Source organism: Gorilla gorilla, chromosome 14, assembly GCF_029281585.2.
Source record: "Gorilla gorilla gorilla isolate KB3781 chromosome 14, NHGRI_mGorGor1-v2.1_pri, whole genome shotgun sequence".
NCBI classification, from domain to species: domain Eukaryota; kingdom Metazoa; phylum Chordata; class Mammalia; order Primates; family Hominidae; genus Gorilla; species Gorilla gorilla.
The window spans coordinates 131,722,866-131,743,935 of record NC_073238.2 but is presented as its reverse complement, the minus strand read 5'-3'; positions in this window follow the sequence as shown (position 1 = coordinate 131,743,935).

Genomic DNA, 21,070 nt, shown 5'->3' with positions numbered 1-21,070 from the left:
ATAAACATGGAAATATCAGCACCACTATCTGTATAAACATTTAAATATCCCCACCGCTATCTGTATAGACATGGAAATATCTACACCGCTATCTGAATAAACATGGAAATATCCACACCGCCATCTGTGTAAACATGAAAATATCTACACCGCCATCTCTATAAACTTGGAAACATCTACACCACCATCTCTATAAACATGGAAATACCTGCACCTCCTTCTCTATAAACATGGAAATATCTACACAGCAATCTGTATGAACATGGAAATATCTACAACGCCATCTGTATAAAAGTGGAAATATCTACACCGCTATCTGTATGAATTTGGAAATATCTACACTGCTATCTGTATAAAATTGGAATTATCTACACCACTATCTCTATAAACATGGAAATATCTAAACCACTATCTGTATAAACATGGAAATATCTACACCGCTATCTGTGTAAATATGGAAATATCTTCACTGCTATCTGTATAAACATGGAAATATCTACAACACTGTCTCTATAAACATGGAAATAACTACACAACTATCTCTATAAACATGGAAATATGTAGACTGCCATCTCTATAAACATGGAAATATCTACACCGCTATCTGTATAAACATGGAAATACCTTCACCGCCATCTGTATGAACACGGAACGATCTTCACCGCCATCTGGATGAACATGGAAATATCTGCACCGCCTTCTGTATGAACATGGAAATATCTACACCGCTATCCGTATCAACATGGAAATATCTACATAGCTGTCTATATATAAATGGAAATATCTACACAGCTATCTCTATAAACATGAAAATAACTACACCGCTATCTCTATAAACATGGAAATATCTACACCGCCATCTCTATGAACATGGAAACATCTACAAAGCCATCTGTATGAATATGGAAATATCTACACCGCCATCTCTATGAACATGGAAATATCTTCACCGCCATCTGCATGAACTTGGAAATATCTAAACCTCCATCTGGATGAACATGGATATATCTACACCGCCATCTGTATGAACGTGGAAATATCTACACTGCTACCTGTGTGAACATGGAAATATCTACACCGCTATCTGTATGAATGTGGAAATATCTACACCGCTGTCTGTATGAACATGGAAATATCTACAACACTATCTGTACGAACATGGAAATATCTACACAGCTAACTGCATATACATGGAAATATCTACACAGCTTTCTCTATAAACAAGGAAATAACTACACCGCTATCTCTATATACATGGAAATATCTAGACCGCCATCGCTCTAAACATGCAAATATCTACACCTCTATCTGTATAAACATGGAAATATCGATACCGCTATCTGTATAAACATGGAAATATCTACACCGCTATCTCTATAAACATGGAAATATCTTCACCGCCATCTGTATGAACATGGATCTATCTACACCGCCATGTAGATGAACATGGAAATATCTACACCGCTATATGAATGAACATGGAAATATTTACACAGCTATCTGCATATACGTGGAAATATCTACACAGCTTTCTCTATAAAAATGGAAAAAACTACACCACTATCTCTATAAACTTGGAAATATCTACACCGCCATCTATATGAACATGGAAACATCTACACCGCCATCTGTGGGAACATGGAAATATCTACAACGCCATCTCTATAAACATGGAAATATCTACACCGCCGTCTGTATAAACATGGAAATATCTACACCGCTATCTCTATAAACTTGGAAATATCTACACCGCCATCTTTATGAACATGGAAATATCTACACCGCCATCTGTAGGAACTGGGAAATATCTACACCGCGATCTGTATTAAGATGGAAATAACTACACCGCTATCTGTATAAACATGGAAATATCTACACCGCTATCTATATAAACTAGGAAATATCTACACTGCTACCTGCATAAACATGGAAATATCTACACCGCTATCTGTATGAACATGGAAATATCTACACTGCTATCTGTATGAACAAGGAAATATCTACACCGCTCTCTGAATGAACATGGAAATAGCTACACTGCTATCTGTATGAACATGGAAATATCTACACAGCTGTCTGTATATCAATGGAAATATCTACACTGCTATTTCTATAAACATGAAAATAACTACACAACTATCTGTATGCACATGGAAATATCTACACCGCTCTCTCTATAAACTTGGAAATATCTACACCACTATCTCTATAAACATGGAAATATCTATACCGCTATCTGTATAAACATGGAATTATCTACAACGCTATCATTATAAACATGGAAATATCTACACCACTATCTGTATAAACTTGGAAATATCTACACCGCAATGTGTATCAACATGGAAATATCTATTGCGCTATCTGTGTAAACATGGAAATATCTAAACCGAACTCTGTATAAACATGGAAATATCTACACCACCATCTCTATAAACATGGAAATATCTACACCGCCATCTGTATGAACATGGAAATATCTACACCGCCATCCGTATGAACCTGGAAATATCTACACCGCCATCTCTATGATCATGGTAATATCTACACCACCATCTCTATGAACATGGAAATATCTACACCACCATCTCTTCGAACATGTAAATATCTTCACCGCCATCTGTATGAACATGGAAATATCTACACCGCCATCTGTTTGAACATGGAAATACCTACACCGCTATCTGTATGAACATGGATATATCTACACAGCTATCTGTATATCAATGGAAATATCTACACTGCTATCTCTATAAACATGGAAATAACTACACCGCTATCTGTATAAACATGGAAATATCTACACAACTGTCTGCATATACATGGAAATATCTACAAAGCTTTCTCTATAAACATGGAAATAACTACACCGTCATTTGTATAAACATGGAGACATCTACACCGCCATCTCTATAAACATGGAAATAAATACGCAGCCCTCTGTGTGAACTTAGAAATGTCTACACCGTCATCTCTATGAAGGTGGAACTATGTACACCGCTATCTTTATGAACATGGAAATATCTACACTGCTATCTGTATGAACATTGAAATATCTACACCGCTATCTGTATGAACATGGAAATATCTACACTGCCGTCTGTATGAACATAGAAATATCTACACAGATATGTGTATATACATGGAAATATCTACACCGCTATTTCTATAAACACATAAATATCTACAACGCTATCTGTGTAAACATGGAAATGTCTACACCACTATCTGTATGAACATGGAAATATCTACACTGCTATCTGTATAAAATTGGAACTATCTACACCGCTATCTCTATAAACATGGAAATAACTACTCCGCTATCTGTATAAACAAGAAAATATCTAGAGCGCCATCTCTGTAAACATGGAAATACCTTCACCGCCATCTGTATGAACATGGAAATATCTATACCGCTAACTGGAAGAACATGGAAATATCTACAACGATATCTGTATGAATATGGAAATAACTACACCGCTATCTGTATGAACAAGGAAATATCTACACCGCTATCTGTATGAACATGGAAATATCTACACCGCTATCTGTATGAACATGGAAATATTTACACCGCTATCTGTATGAACATCGAAATATCTACAGAGCTACCTGCATATACATGGAAATACCTACACAGCTTTCTCTATAAACATGGAAATAACTACACCGCTATCTCTATAAACTTGGAAATATCTACACCGCCATCTGTATGAACATCGAAATATCTACTCCGCCATCTGTTGGAACATGGAAATATCTACACTGCCATCTGTATGAACATGGAAATATCTACACTGCCATCTGTAGGAAGATAGAAATGTCTACACGGCCATCTGTATTAAGATGGAAATATCTACACCGCTATCAGTATAAAAATGGAAATATCCAAACCGCTATCTGTGTAAACATGGAAATATCTTCAGCACTGTCTGTATAAACATGGAAATAACTACACCACTATCTCTATAAACATGTAAACATCTACAAAAAAATCTGTGTAAACATGGAAAGGTCTACACGGCTAACTGTGTAAACATGGAAATATCTACACCGCTTTCTGTATAAAGATGGAAATATCTACAAAGTCCATCTCTATAAACATGGAAATGTCTACACCGTCATTTGTATAAACATGGAAATATCTACACCGACATCTCTATAAACATGGAAATATCTACACCGCACTCAGTATGAACATAGAAATATCTACACCGCCATCTCTATGAAAGTGGAATTATCTACACCACTATCTGCATGAACATGGAAATATCTACACTGCTATCTGTATGAACATGGAAATATCCACACCGCTATCTGTATGAACATGGAAATACCTACACCGCTATCTGTATGAACATGGAAATATCTACACCGCTATCTGTATGAACATGGAAATATCCACACAGCTGTCTGCATATACGTGGAAATATCTACACAGCTTTCTCTATAAACATGGAAATAAATACATCGCTATCTCTATAAACTTTGAAATATCTACACCGCTATCTGTATGAACATGGAAATATCTCCTCTGCCATCTGTAGTAACATGGTAATATCTACACCGCCGTCTGTACGAACATGGAAACACCTACACCGCCATTTGTATGAACATGGAAATATCCATACCACCATGTGTATGAACATGGAAATATCTTCACCGCCATCTCTATGAACATGGATATATCTACACCGCCATCTGGATGAACAGGGAAATATCTACACCGCTATCTGTATGAACATGGAAATAACTACACTGCTATCTGCATATACTTGGATATATCTGCACAGCTTTCTCTATAAACATGGAAATATCTACACCGCTATCTCTATAAACTTGGAAATATCTACACCGCCATCTGTATGAACATGGAAATATCTACACCGCCATCTGTAGGAACATGGAAATATCTACACCGCCATCTCTATAAACGTGGAAATATCTACACCACTATGTGTATGAACATGGAAATTTCTACACTGCTATCAGTAGAAAATTGGAAGTATCTACACCGCTATCTCTATAAACATGGAAATAACTTCACCGCTATCTGTATAAACATGGAAATATCTACACCGCTATCTGTATAAAGAAGAAAATATCTAGACCGCCATCTCTATAAACATGTAAAGGTCTACACCGCTATCTGTATAAACATGGAAATATCTTTACCGCTATCTGTATAAACATGGAAATATCTACACCATTCTCTCTATATACTTGGAAATATCTACACCACTATCTCTATAAACATGGAAATATCTAGACTGCCATCTCTATAAACAAGGAAATATCTACAACGCTATCTCTATAAACATGGAAATATCTACACCGCCTTCTGTATAAACATGGAAATATCTATACCGCTGTCTGTATAAACATGGAAATATCTACAACACTATCACTATAAACATGGAAATATCTACACCGCTATCTCTATAAACTTGGAAATATCTACACCGCTATGTGTATCAACATGGAAATACCTACACTGCTATCTGTGTAAACATGGAAATATCTAAACCGCCCTGTGTATCAACATGGAAATACCTACACCGCCATCTCTATAAACATGGAAATATCAACACAGCCATCGGTATGAACATGGAAATACCTACACCGCCATACGTATGAACATGGAAATATCTACACCGCCATCTCTATGAACATGGAAATATCTTCACCGCCATCTGTATGAACATGTAAATATCTTCACCGCCATCTGTATGAACATGGAAATATCTACACCGCCATCTGTATGAACATGGAAATATCTACACAGCTATCTGCATATCAATGGAAATATCTACACTGCTATCTCTATAAACATGGAATTAACTACACCGCTATCTGTATAAACATGGAAATATCTACACCGCCCTCTGTATGAACATAGAAATATCTACACCGCCCTCTCTATGAAAGTGGAATTATTTACACCACTATCTGTATGAACATGGAAATATCTACACCGCTATCTGTATGAACATGGAAATATCCACACCGCTATTTGTATGAACATGGAAATATCTACACCGCTATCTGTATGAACATGGCAACATCTAGACCGCTATCTGTATGAACATGGAAATATCTACACAGCTGTCTGCATATACGTGGAAATATCTACACAGCTTTCTCTATAAACATGGAAATAACTACATCGCTATCTCTATAAACTTTGAAATATCTACACCGCTATCTGTATGAACATGGAAATATCGCCTCCGCCATCTGTAGTAACATGGTAATATCTACACCGCCATCTGTATGAACATGGAAACATCTACACCGCCATTTGTATGAACATGGAAATATCCATACCGCCATGTGTATGAACATGGAAATATCTTCACCGCCATCTCTATGAACATGGATATATCTACACCGCCATCTGGATGAACAGGGAAATATCTACACCGCTATCTGTACGAACATGGAAATAACTACACTGCTATCTGCATATACTTGGATATATCTGCACAGCTTTCTCTATAAACATGGAAATATCTACACCGCTATCTCTATAAACTTGGAAATATGTACACCGCCATCTGTATGAACATGGAAATATCTACACCGCCATCTGTAGGAACATGGAAATATCTACACCGCCATCTGTATAAACGTGGAAATATCTACAATGCCATCTGTATAAACATGGAAATATCTACACCGCCATCTCTATGAACATGGAAATATCTACACCGCCATTTGTATGAACATGGAAATATCCATACCGCCATGTGTATGAACATGGAAATATCTTCACCGCCATCTCTATGAACATGGATATATCTACACCACCATCCGGATGAACAGGGAAATATCTACACCGCTATCTGTATGAACATGTAAATAACTACACTGCTATCTGCATATACTTGGATATATCTGCACAGCTTTCTCTATAAACATGGAAATATCTACACCGCTATCTCTATAAACTTGGAAATATCTACACCGCCATCTGTATGAACATGGAAATATCTACACCGCCATCTGTAGGAACATGGAAATATCTACACCGCGATCTGTATTAAGATGGAAATATCTACACCGCTATCTGTATAAACATGGAAATATCTACACCGCTATCTACATAACCTTGGAAATATCTACACCGCTACCTGTGTAAACTTGGAAATAGCTACACCGCTTTCTGTATGAACATGCAAATGTCTACACCGCTATCTGTATGAACATGGAAATATCTACACCGCTATCTGTTTGAACATGGAAATATCTACACCGCTATCTGTATGAACATGGAAATATCTACCCCGATATCTGTATATACATGGAAATATCTACACCGCTATCTCCATAAACATGGAAATAACTACATCGCTATCTCTATAAACTTGGAAATATCTACGTCGCCATTTGTATGAACATGGAAATATCTGCACCGCCATCTGTGTGAACATGGAAATATCTACACCGCCATCTGAATTAAGATGGAAATATCTACTGCGCTATCTGTATAAACATGGAAATATCTACACCGCTATCTCTATGAACACGTAAATATCTACAACGCTATCTGTGTAAGCTTGGAAATGTCTACACCGCTATCTGTATGAACATGGAAATATCTACACTGCTATCTGTATAAAATTGGAAATATCTACAATGCTATCTCTATAAACATGGAAATACCTACACCGCTATCTGTATAAACAAGAAAATATCTAGGCCGCCATCTGTATAAACATGAAAATATCTACACCGCTATCTGTATAAACATGGAAATATCTACACCGCTATCTGTATAAACATGGAAATAACTACACCGCTATCTCTATAAGCATGGAAATACCTACACCGCACTCTGTATGAATATGGAAATATCTCCACCGCTATGTGTATGAACATGGAAATATCAACACCGCTATCTGTATGAACATGGAAATATCTACACCGCTACCTGTATGAACTTGGAAATATCTACACCGCTATCTGTATGAATATGGAAATATCTACACCACTATCACTATGAACATGGAAATATCTACACCGCCATCTGTATGAACATGGAAATATCTACAATTCTATCTGTATGAACATGGAAATATCTACCCCGCTATCTGTATAAACATGGAAATATCTACACCGCTATCTGTGTAAACATGGAAATATCTTCACCGCTATCTGTATAAACATGGAAATAACTACACCGCTATCTCTATAAACCTGTAAATATCCACAGCGCTATCTGTGTAAACATGGAAATGTCTACACCGCTATATGTATGAACATGGAAAAACATTCACTGCTATCTTTCTAAAATTGGAAATATCTACACCGCTATCTCCATAAACATGGAAATATCTACACCGCTATCTGTATAAACAAGAAAATATCTAGACCGCCATCTCTATAAACATGGATATACCTTCACCGCCACCTGTATTAACATGGAAATATCTATACCGCTAACTGTATGAACATGGAAATATCTACACCGATATCTGTATGAATATGGAAATAACTAGACCGCTATGTGTATGAACATGGTAATATCTACACCGCTATCTGTATGAACATGGAAATATCTACACCGCTATCTGTATGAACATGGAAATATCTACACCGCTGTCTGTATAAACATGGTAATATCTACACCGCTATCTGTATGAACATGGAAATATCTACACCGCTATCTGTATGAACATGGAAATATCTACACCGCTGTCTGTATAAACATGGAAATATCTACACCGCCATCTCTATGATCATGGAAATATCTACACCGATATTTGTATGAACATGGAAATATCTACACCGCCATCTGTATGAACATCTAAATATCTTCACTGCCATCTGTAGGAACATGGATATATCTACACCACTATCTGGATGAACAGGGAAATATCTACACCGCTATCTATATGAACATGGAAATAACTACACATCTATCTGCATATACATGGAAATATATACACCGCTATCTGTATAAATATGGAAATATCTACACCGCTATCTGTGTAAACGTGGAAATATCTACACCGCTAACTGTATAAACATGGAAATATCTACTCCGCTATCTTTACAAACATGGAAATATCTGCACCGCTATATGTATAATCATGGAAATATCTGCACCTCTATCAGTATAATCATGGAAATATCCACACCGCTATGTGTGTAAACATGGAAATATCTTCACCGCTATCTGTACAAACATGGAAATAACTACACCACTATCTCTATAAACATGTAAATATCTACAACGTTATCGGTGTAAACATGGAAATGTCTACAGGACTATCTGTGTAAACATGGAAATATCTACACCGCTTTCTGTATAAACATGGAAATATCTACACCGCCATCTCTATAAACGTGGAAATATCTACACCGCTATGTATATGAACATGGAAATTTCTACACTGCTATCAGTAGAAAATTGGAAGTACCTACAGTGCTATCTCTATAAACATGGAAATAACTTCACCGCTATCTCTATAAACATGGAAATATCTACACCGCTATCTGTATAAAGAAGAAAATATCTAGACCGCCATCTCTGTAAACATGTAAAGGTCTACACCGCTATCTGTATAAACATGGAAATATCTATACCGCTATCTGTATAAACATGGAAATATCTACACTGTTCTCTCTATATACTTGGAAATATCTACACCACTATCTCTATAAACATGGAAATATCTAGACTGCCATCTCTAAAAACAAGGAAATATCTACAACGCTATCTCTATAAACATGGAAATATCTACACCGCGTTCTGTATAAACATGGAAATATCTATACGGCTGTCTGTATAAACATGGAAATATCTACAACACTATCACTATAAACATGGAAATATCTACACCACTATCTCTATAAACTTGGAAATATCTACACCGCTATGTGTATCAACATGGAAATACCTACACTGCTATCTGTGTAAACATGGAAATATCTTAACCGCCCTGTGTATCAACATGGAAATACCTACACCGCCATCTCTATAAACATGGAAATATCTACACCGCCATCGGTATGAACATTGAAATACCAACACCGCCATACGTATGAACATGGAAATATCTGCACCGCCATCTCTATGAACATGGAAATATCTTCACCACCATCTGTATGAACATGTAAATATCTTCACCGCCATCTGTATGAACATGGAAATATCTACACCGCCATCTGTATGAACATGGAAATATCTACACAGCTAACTGCATATCAATGGAAATATCTACACTGCTATCTCTATAAAGATGGAAATAACTACACCGCTATCTGTATAAACATGGAAATATCTACACTGCCATCTGTATGAACCTGGAAATGACAACACAGCTAACTGTATGAACATGGAAATATCTACACCGCCATCTGTAGGAATCTGGAAATTTCTGCACCGCCATCTGTATTAAGATGAAAATATCTACACCGCTATCTTTATAAACATGGAAATGTCTACACCGCCATCTGTATAAACTTGGAAATATCTACACCGCTACCTGTGTAAACATGGAAATATCTACACCGCTATCATTATAAACATGGAAATATCTGCACCGCTATCTGTATAAACATGGAAATATCTGCACCGCTATCTGTATAATCATGGAAATATCCGCACCGCTATGTGTGTAAACATGGAAATATCTTCACTGCTATCTGTATAAAGAAGGAAATAACTACACCGTTATCTCTATAAACATGTAAATATCTACAACGCTATCTGTGGAAACATGGAAAGGTCTACACCACTATCTGTGTAAACATGGAAATATCTACACCGCTTTCTGTATAAACGTGGAAATATCTACATTGCTATCTCTATAAACATGGAAATATCCACACCGCCATCTGTATAAACATGGAAACATCTACACCGCCATCTCCATTAACATGGAAATAACTACGCCGCCATTTGTGTAAACATGGAAATATCTACATCGCCATCTCTATAAACATTTAAATAACTACACAGCCCTCTGTAGGAACATAGAAATATCTACACCGCCATCTCTATGAATGTGGAATTATCTACACCGCTATCTGGATGAACATGGAAATATCTATACCGCTATCTGTATGAACATGGAAATATCTACACCGCTATCTGTATACACAAGGAAATATCTACACCACCATCTCTATAAACTTGGAAATATCTACACCGCCATCTCTATAAAGTTGGAAATATCTACACTGCCATCTGTATAAACATGGAAATAACTACACCGCTCTCTGCATATACATGGAAATACCTACACTGTTATCCATGTAAACATGGAAATATTTACACAGTTATCTGTATAAACATGAAAATAACTACACTGCTATCTCTATAAACATCGAAATATCTTCACCTGCATCTGTATAAACATGGAAATATCTACACCGCTATCAGTATAAACATGGAAATATCTACAACTGCATCTGTAAATACCTGGAAATAACTACACCGTTATCTCTATAAACATACAAATATCTACACCGCTATCCATATAAACATGGAAATATCTACATTGCTATATGTAAAACAGGGAAATATCTACACCGCTATCTCTATAAACATGGAAATATATACACTGCTACCTGTATAAACATGGAAATAGGTATACGGCTGTCTGTATGAACATTGAAATATCTACAACTCTATCTATATAAACATGAAAATATCTACACCGGCACCTCTATAAACATGGAAATATCTACACCACCATCTCTACAAACATGGAAATAACTACACGGCTATCTCTATAAACATGGAAATATCTACACCGCCATCTGTATGAACATGGAAGTACTTACACCGCCACCTGTATGAACATAGAAATATCTACACCGCCATCTGTATAAACATGGAAATATCATTACCGACATCTATATTAACATGGAAATATCTACACCGCTATCTGTATGAATATGGAAATATGTACAACGCTATCTGTATGAACGTGGAAATATCGACACCGCTATCTGTATGAACATGGAAATTTCTAAACCGCGGTCTCTATAAACATGGAAATAACTACACTGCCATCTCTATAAACATGGAAATATCTAGGCAGCCATCTTCATAAACATGGAAATATCTACACCTCAATCTGTATAAAGGTGGAAATATATACACTGGTATCTGTATGAACATGAAAATATCTACACCGCTATCAGTATAAACCTGGAAATATCTACACCGCTATCTCTATAAACATGGAAATATCTACACCACTATATGTATGAACATGGAAATATCTACAGCGCCATCTGTATGAACATGGAAATATCTACACCGCCATCTCTATGAACTTGGAAATACCTACACCGCCATTTGTATGAACATGGAAATGTCTACACCGCCATCTCTATGAACATGGATATATCTACACCGCCATTTGTATGAACATGGAAATATATACACCGCCATCTGTATGAACATGGAAATATCCTCACCGCCATCTGTATGAACATGGATATATCTACACCGGCATCTGGATGAACATGGAAATATCTACACTGCTATCTGCATGAACATGGAAATATCTACACAGCTATCTACACATACATGGAAATATCTACACAGATTTCTCTATAAACATGGAAATAACTACACCACTATCTCTATAAACTTCAAAATATGTACACCGCCATCTGAAGGAACATGAAAATATCTACACAGCCATCTCTAGGAACATGGAAATATCTACACCGCCATCTGTATTAAGATGGAAATATCTACACCGCTATCTGCATAAACATGGAAATATCCACAGCGCTATCTGTGTAAACATGGAAATATCTTCAGCGCTATCTGTATAAACATGGAAATAACACTACTATCTATATACACATGGAAATATCTACACCGCTATCTGTGTAAACATTGAAATATCTACACCGCTTTCTGTATAAACATGGAAATATCTACACCGCCATCACTATAAACATAGAAATATCTACACCGCCATCTGTATAAACATGGAAATATCTACACTGCCGTCTCTATAAACATGGAAATATCTACACCGCCATCTGTATGAACATAGAAATATCTACACCGCCATCTCTATAAAGGTGGAATTATCTACACCGCTATCTGTATGAACATGGAAATATCTACACAGCTATCTGCATATACATGGACATATCTACACAGCTTTCTCTATAAACATGGAAATAACTACACCGCTATCTCTATAAACTTGGAAATATCTACACCGCCATCTGTACGAGCATGGAAATATCTACACCGCCATCTGTATTAAGATGGAAATATCTGCACCTCTATCTGTATAAACATGGAAATATCTACACAGTTATCTGTATAAACATGGAAATAACTACACTGCTATCTCTATAAACATGGAAATACCTTCACCTGCATCTGTATAAACATGGAAATATCTACACCGCTATCCGTATAAACAAGGAAATATCTACACCGGCATCTGTAAATACATGGAAATAGCTACACCGCTATCTCTATAAACATAGAAATATCTACACCGCTATCTGTAGAAACATGGAAATATCTACACTGCTATATGTAAAACAGGGAAATATCTACACTGCTATCTCTATAAACATGGAAATACGTACACTGCTACCTGTATAAACATGGAAATATCTACAAGGCTGTCTGTATGAACATTGAAATATCTACAACGCTATCTATATAAACATGTAAATATCTACTACGCCACCTCTATAAACATGGAAATATCTACACCGCCATCTCTACAAACATGGAAATAACTACACCGCTATCTCTATAAACACGGAAATATCTACACCGCCATCTGTATGAACATGGAAGTACTTACACCGCCATCGGCATGAACATAGAAATATCAACACCGCCATCTGTATAAACATGGAAATACCTACGCCGTTATCTGTATGAACATGGAAATATCTACACCGCCATCTGTATGAACATGAAAATATCTACACAGCCATCTGTATGAACAAGTAACATCTACACAGCTATCTGTATAAACATGGAAATATCTTCACTGTCATCTGTACGAACATGGAAATACCTACACCGCCAACTGTATGAACATGGAAATATCTACACAGCTATCTGTATAAACATGGAAATATCTGCACCACCATCTGTATCAACATGGAAATATCTACACCACACTCTGTATAAACATGGAAATATCTATAAAGCTATCTCTATAACCATGGAAATACCTACACCGCTATTTCTATAAACATGGAAATATCTAGACCGCCATCTCTATAAACATGGAAATATCCACACCGCTATCTGTAAAAACATAGAAATATCTACACCGCTATCTCTACAAACATGGAAATACCTACACCGCTATCTGTATAAACATGGAAATATCCACACTTCAATCTCAATAAACATGGAAATGACTACACCGCTATCTCAATACACATGGAAATATCTAGACCGCCATCACCATAAACATGGAAATATCCACACCGCTATCTGTATAAACATGGAAATATCTACACCGCTATCTCTACAAACAAGGAAATATCTACACCGCTATCTGTATAAACATGGAAATATCTACACAGCTATCTGTATAAACATGGAAATATCTTCACCACTATCTGTATAAACATGGAAATAACTACACCGCTATCTCTATAAACTTTGAAATATCTACACCGCTATCTGTATGAACATGGAAATATCTACACCGCCATCTGTAGGAAGATGGAAATATTTACCCCACCATGTGTATGAACATGGAAACATCTACACCGCCATCTGTAGGAACATGGAAATATCTACACCGCCATCTCTATACTCATGGAAATATCTACACCGCCATCTGTATAAACATGGAAAAATCTACACCGCCATCTCTATGAACATGGAAATATCTACACCGCCATTTGTAGGAACATGGAAATATCTACACCGCCATCTGTATGAACATGGAAATATCTTCACCGCCATCTGTATGAACATGGATATAACCTCACCGCCATCTGGATGAACAGGGGAATATCTACACCGCCATCTGTATGAACATGGAAATATCTTCACCGCCATCTGTATGAACATGGATATAACCTCACCGCCATCTGGATGAACAGGAAAATATCTACACCGCTATCTGTATGAATATGGAAATAACTACACAGCTATCTGCATATACTTGGATATATCTACACAGCTTTCTCTATAAACATGGAAATAACTACAGCGCTATCTCTATAAACTTGGAAATATATACACCACCATCTGTATGAACATGGAAATATCTACACCGCCATCTGTAGGAACATGGAAATATCTGCATCGCGATCTGTATTAAGATGGAAATATCTACACCGCAATCTGAATAAACATGGAAATATCTCTACCGCTATCTGTATAAACTTGGAAATATCTACACCGCTACCAGTATAAACATGGAAATATCTACACCGCTGTTTTATACTCATGGAAATATCCACACCCCTATGTGTGTAAACATGGAAATATCTTCACCGCTATCTGTATAAACAAGGAAATAACTACACCGTTATCTCTATATACATGTAAATATCTACAACGCTATCTGTGTAAACATGGAAAGGTCTACACCACTATCTGTGTAAACATTTAAATACCTACACCGCTTTCTGTATAAACGTGGAAATAACTACATCGCCATCTCTATAAACATGGAAATATCCACACCGCCATCTGTATAAACATGGAAATATCTACACCGCCATCTCTATAAACATGGAAATATCCACACCGCCATTTGTATAAACATGGAAACATCTACACCCCCATCGCTATAAACATGGAAATAACTACAAAGACCTCTGTATGAACATAGAAATATCTACACCGCCATCTCCATGAAGGTGGAATTATCTACAACTCTATCTGTATGAACATGGAAATATCTACACCGCTATCTGTAAGAACATGGAAATATCTACACCGCTATCTGTATGAACATGGAAACATCTACACCACTATCTGTATGAACATGGAAAATCTACACCACTATCTGTATGAACATGGAAATATCTACACAACTATCTGTATATAAATGGAAATATCTACACCGGTATCTCTATAAACATGGAAATAACTACATCGCTATCTCTAAAAACATGGAAATATCAACATCGCCATCTGTATGAACATGGAAATATCTACACCGCCATCTGTACGAACATGGAAATATCTACACCGCCATCTGTATGAACATGTAAATATCTACACCGCCATCTGTATGAACATGGAAATATCTACACCGCTAACTGTATGAACATGGAAATATCTACACCGCTATCTGTATGAACATGGAAATATCTACACCGTTATCTGTATGAACATCGAAATATCTACACCGCTATCTGTATGAACATGGAAATACCTACACCGCTATCTGTACGAACATGGAAATATCTACCCCGCTATCTGTAGGAACATGCAAATATCTACACAGCTATCTGTATATCAATGGAAATATCTACACTGCTATCTCTATAAACAGGGAAATAACTACACTGCTATCTGTAAACATGGAAATATCTACACCGCCACCTGTATGAACATGGAAATATCTAAAATGCCATCCGTACGAACATGGAAATATCTACACCGCCATCTCTATGAACATGTAAATATCTACACCGCCATCTGTATGAACATGGAAATATCTACACCGCTATCTGTTTGAACATGGAAATATCTACCCAGCTATCTGTATAAAATTGAAATTATCTACACCGCTATCTCTATAAACATGGAAATAACTACACTGCTTTCTGTATAAACATGGAAATATTTAAACCGCCATCTCTATAAACATGGAAATATCTACACCGCCATCTGTATAAGCATGGAAATACCTATACCACTATCTGTATAAACCTGGAAATATCTACAACGCTATCATTATAAACATGGAAATATCTACACCGCTATCTCAATAAACTTGGAAATAACTACACTGCTATGTGTATAAACATGGAAATATCTACAGCGCTATCTCTGTAAACATGGAAATATCTACACTGCCAACTGTATGAACATGGAAATATCTACACCGCCATCCGTATGAACATGGAAGTATCTACACCGCCATCTGTACGAACTTGGAAATATCTACACCGCCATCTGCAAGAACATGTAAATATCTACTCCGCCATCTGTATGAACATGGAAATATCTACAACGCTAACTGTATGAACATGGAAATATCTACACCGCTATCTGTATGAACATGGAAATATCTACACCGTTATCTGTATGAACATGGAAATATCTTCACCGCTATCTGTATGAACATGGAAATATCTACACCGCTATCTGTACGAACATGGAAATATCTACACCGCTATCTGTATGAACATGCAAATATCTACACAGCTATCTGTATATCAATGGAAATATCTACACCGCCATCTGTATGAACATGGAAATATCAACATCGCTAGCTGTATGAACATGGAAATATCTACACCGCTATCTGTATGAACATGGAAATATCTACACCGCTATCTGTATGAACATGGAAATATCTACACAGCTATCTGTATGAACATGCAAACATCTACACAGCTATCCATATATCAATGGAAATATCTACACTGCTATCTCTATAAAAATGGAAATAACTACACTGCTATCTGTGTAAACATGGAAATATCTACACCACCACCTCTATGAACATGGAAATATCTACACCGCCATTTGTATGATCATGGAAATATCTACACCGCCATCACTATGAACATGGAAATATCAACACCGCCTTGTGTATGAATATGGAAATATCTACACCGCCATCTGTATGAACATGGAAATATCTACACCGCCATCTGTATGAACATGGAAATATCTACACCGCCATCTCTATAAACTTGGAAATGTCTACACCGCTATGTGTATCAACATTGAAATATCTAAACCTCTATTTGTGTAAACATGGAAATATCTAAAGTGCCCTCTGTATAAACATGGAAATATCTACACCGCCATCTCTATAAACATGGAAATATCTACACCGCCATTTGTATGATCATGGAAATATCTACACTGCCATCTCTATGAACATGGAAATATCTACACCGCCATCTGAACGAACATGGAAATATCTTCAACGCCATCTGTGTGAACATGTAAATATCTTCACCACCATCTGTATGAACATGGAAATATGTACACCGCCTTCTGTAAGAACTTGGAAATATCTACACCGCTAACTGTATGAACATGGAAATATCTACACGGCTATCTGCAGGAACATGGAAATATCTACACCGCCATCTGTATCAATATGGAAATAACTTCACCGCCATCTGTATGAACATGGATATATCTACACCGCCATCTGGATGAATATGGAATTATCTACACCGCTATATGTATGAACATGGAAATATCTACACAGCTTTCTCTATAAACATGGAAATAACTACACCGCTATCTCTATAAACTTGGAAATATCTACACCGCTATCTGTATGAACATGGAAATATCTACACCGCCATCTCTATGAACATGGAAATATCTACACCGCCATCTGTATGAACATGCAAACATCTACACCGCCATCTCTATGAACATGGAAATATCTACACCGCCATCTGAACGAACATGGAAATATCTTCAACGCCATCTGTGTGAACATGTAAATATCTTCACCACCATCTGTATGAACATGGAAATATGTACACCGCCTTCTGTAAGAACTTGGAAATATCTACACCGCTAACTGTATGAACATGGAAATATCTACACCGCTATCTGCAGGAACATGGAAATATCTACACCGCCATCTGTATCAATATGGAAATAACTTCACCGCCATCTGTATGAACATGGATATATCTACACCACCATCTGGATGAATATGGAATTATCTACACCGCTATATGTATGAAGATGGAAATATCTACACAGCTTTCTCTATAAACATGGAAATAACTACACCGCTATCTCTATAAACTTGGAAATATCTACACCGCTATCTGTATGAACATGGAAATATCTACACCGCCATCTCTATGAACATGGAAATATCTACACCGCCATCTGTATGAACATGGAAATATCTTCACCGCCATCTGTATGAACATGGATATATCTACACCTGCATCTGGATGAACATGGAAATATGAACACCGCTATCTGCATGAGCATGGAAATATGTACACAGCTATCTGCATATACATGGAAATATCTACACAGATTTCTCTATAAACATGGAAATAACTACACCACTCTCTCTATAAACTTCAAAATATCTACACCGCCATCTGTATGAACATGGAAATATCTACACCGCCATCTGTAGGAACATGGAAACATCTACACCGCCATCTGTATTAAGATGGAAATATCTACACCGCTATGTGCATAAACATGGAAGTATCCACACCGTTATCTGTGTAAACATGGAAATATCTTCAGCGATATCTGTATAAACATGGAAATAACTACACTACTATCTCTATAAACAGGTAAATGTCTACAACGCTATCTCTGTAAACATGGAAAGGTCTACACCGCTGTCTGTGTAAACATGGAAATATTTACACCGCTTTCTCTATAAACATGGAAATATCTACACCGCCATCTCTATAAACATAGAAATATCTACACCGCCATCTGTATAAACATGGAAATATCTACACTGCCGTCTCTATAAATATGGAAATACCTACACCGCCATCTGTATGAACATAGAAATACCTACACCGCCATCTCTATAAAGGTGGAATTATCTACACTGCTATCTGTGTGAACATGGAAATATCTACACAGCTATCTGCATATACATGGACATATCTACACAGCTTTCTCTATAAACATGGAAATAACTACAACGCTATCGCTATAAACTTGGTAATATCTACACCGCCATCTGTAGGAACATGGAAATATCTACTCCGCCATCTGTAGGAACATGGAATTATCTACACCGCCATCTGTATTAAGATGGAAATATCTGCACCACTATCTGTATAAACATGGAAATATCTACACCGCTATCTGTATAAACATGGAGATATACACACCACTATCTGTGTAAACATGGAAATATCTATACCGCTATCTGTATTAACATGGAAATATCTACACTGCCATCTCTATAAACATGGAAATATCTGCACCGCTATCTGTATAAACATGGAAATATCTACACCTCCATCTCTATAAACATGGAAATAATTACAACGCCATCTGTATGAATATGGAAATATCTTCACTGCCATCTGTATGAACATGGAAATATCTTCACCGCCATCTGGATGAACATGGAAATATATACACCGCAATCTGTATGAACATGGAAATATCTACACCGCTATCTGTGTGAACATGGAAATATGTACACCGCTATCTGTAGGAACAAGGAAATTTCTACACCGCTCTCTGTATGAACATGGAAGTACCTACTCCGCCATCTGTATGAACATGGAAATATCTACAACGCTAACTGTATGAACATGGAAATATCTACACCGCTATCTGTATGAACATGGAAATATCTACACCGTTATCTGTATGAACATGGAAATATCTTCACCGCTATCTGTATGAACATGGAAATATCTACACCGCTATCTGTACGAACATGGAAATATCTACACCGCTATCTGTATGAACATGCAAATATCTACACAGCTATCTGTATAACAATGGAAATATCTACACCGCCATCTGTATGAACATGGAAATATCAACATCGCTAGCTGTATGAACATGGAAATATCTACACCGCTATCTGTATGAACATGGAAATATCTACACCGCTATCTGTATGAACATGGAAATATCTACACAGCTATCTGTATGAACATGCAAATATCTACACAGCTATCTATATATCAATGGAAATATCTACACTGCTATCTCTATAAAAATGGAAATAACTACACTGCTATCTGTGTAAACATGGAAATATCTACACCACCACCTCTATGAACATGGAAATATCTACACCGCCATTTGTATGATCATGGAAATATCTACACCGCCATCTCTATGAACATGGAAATATCAACACCGCCTTGTGTATGAATATGGAAATATCTACACCGCCATCTGTATGAACATGGAAATACATACACC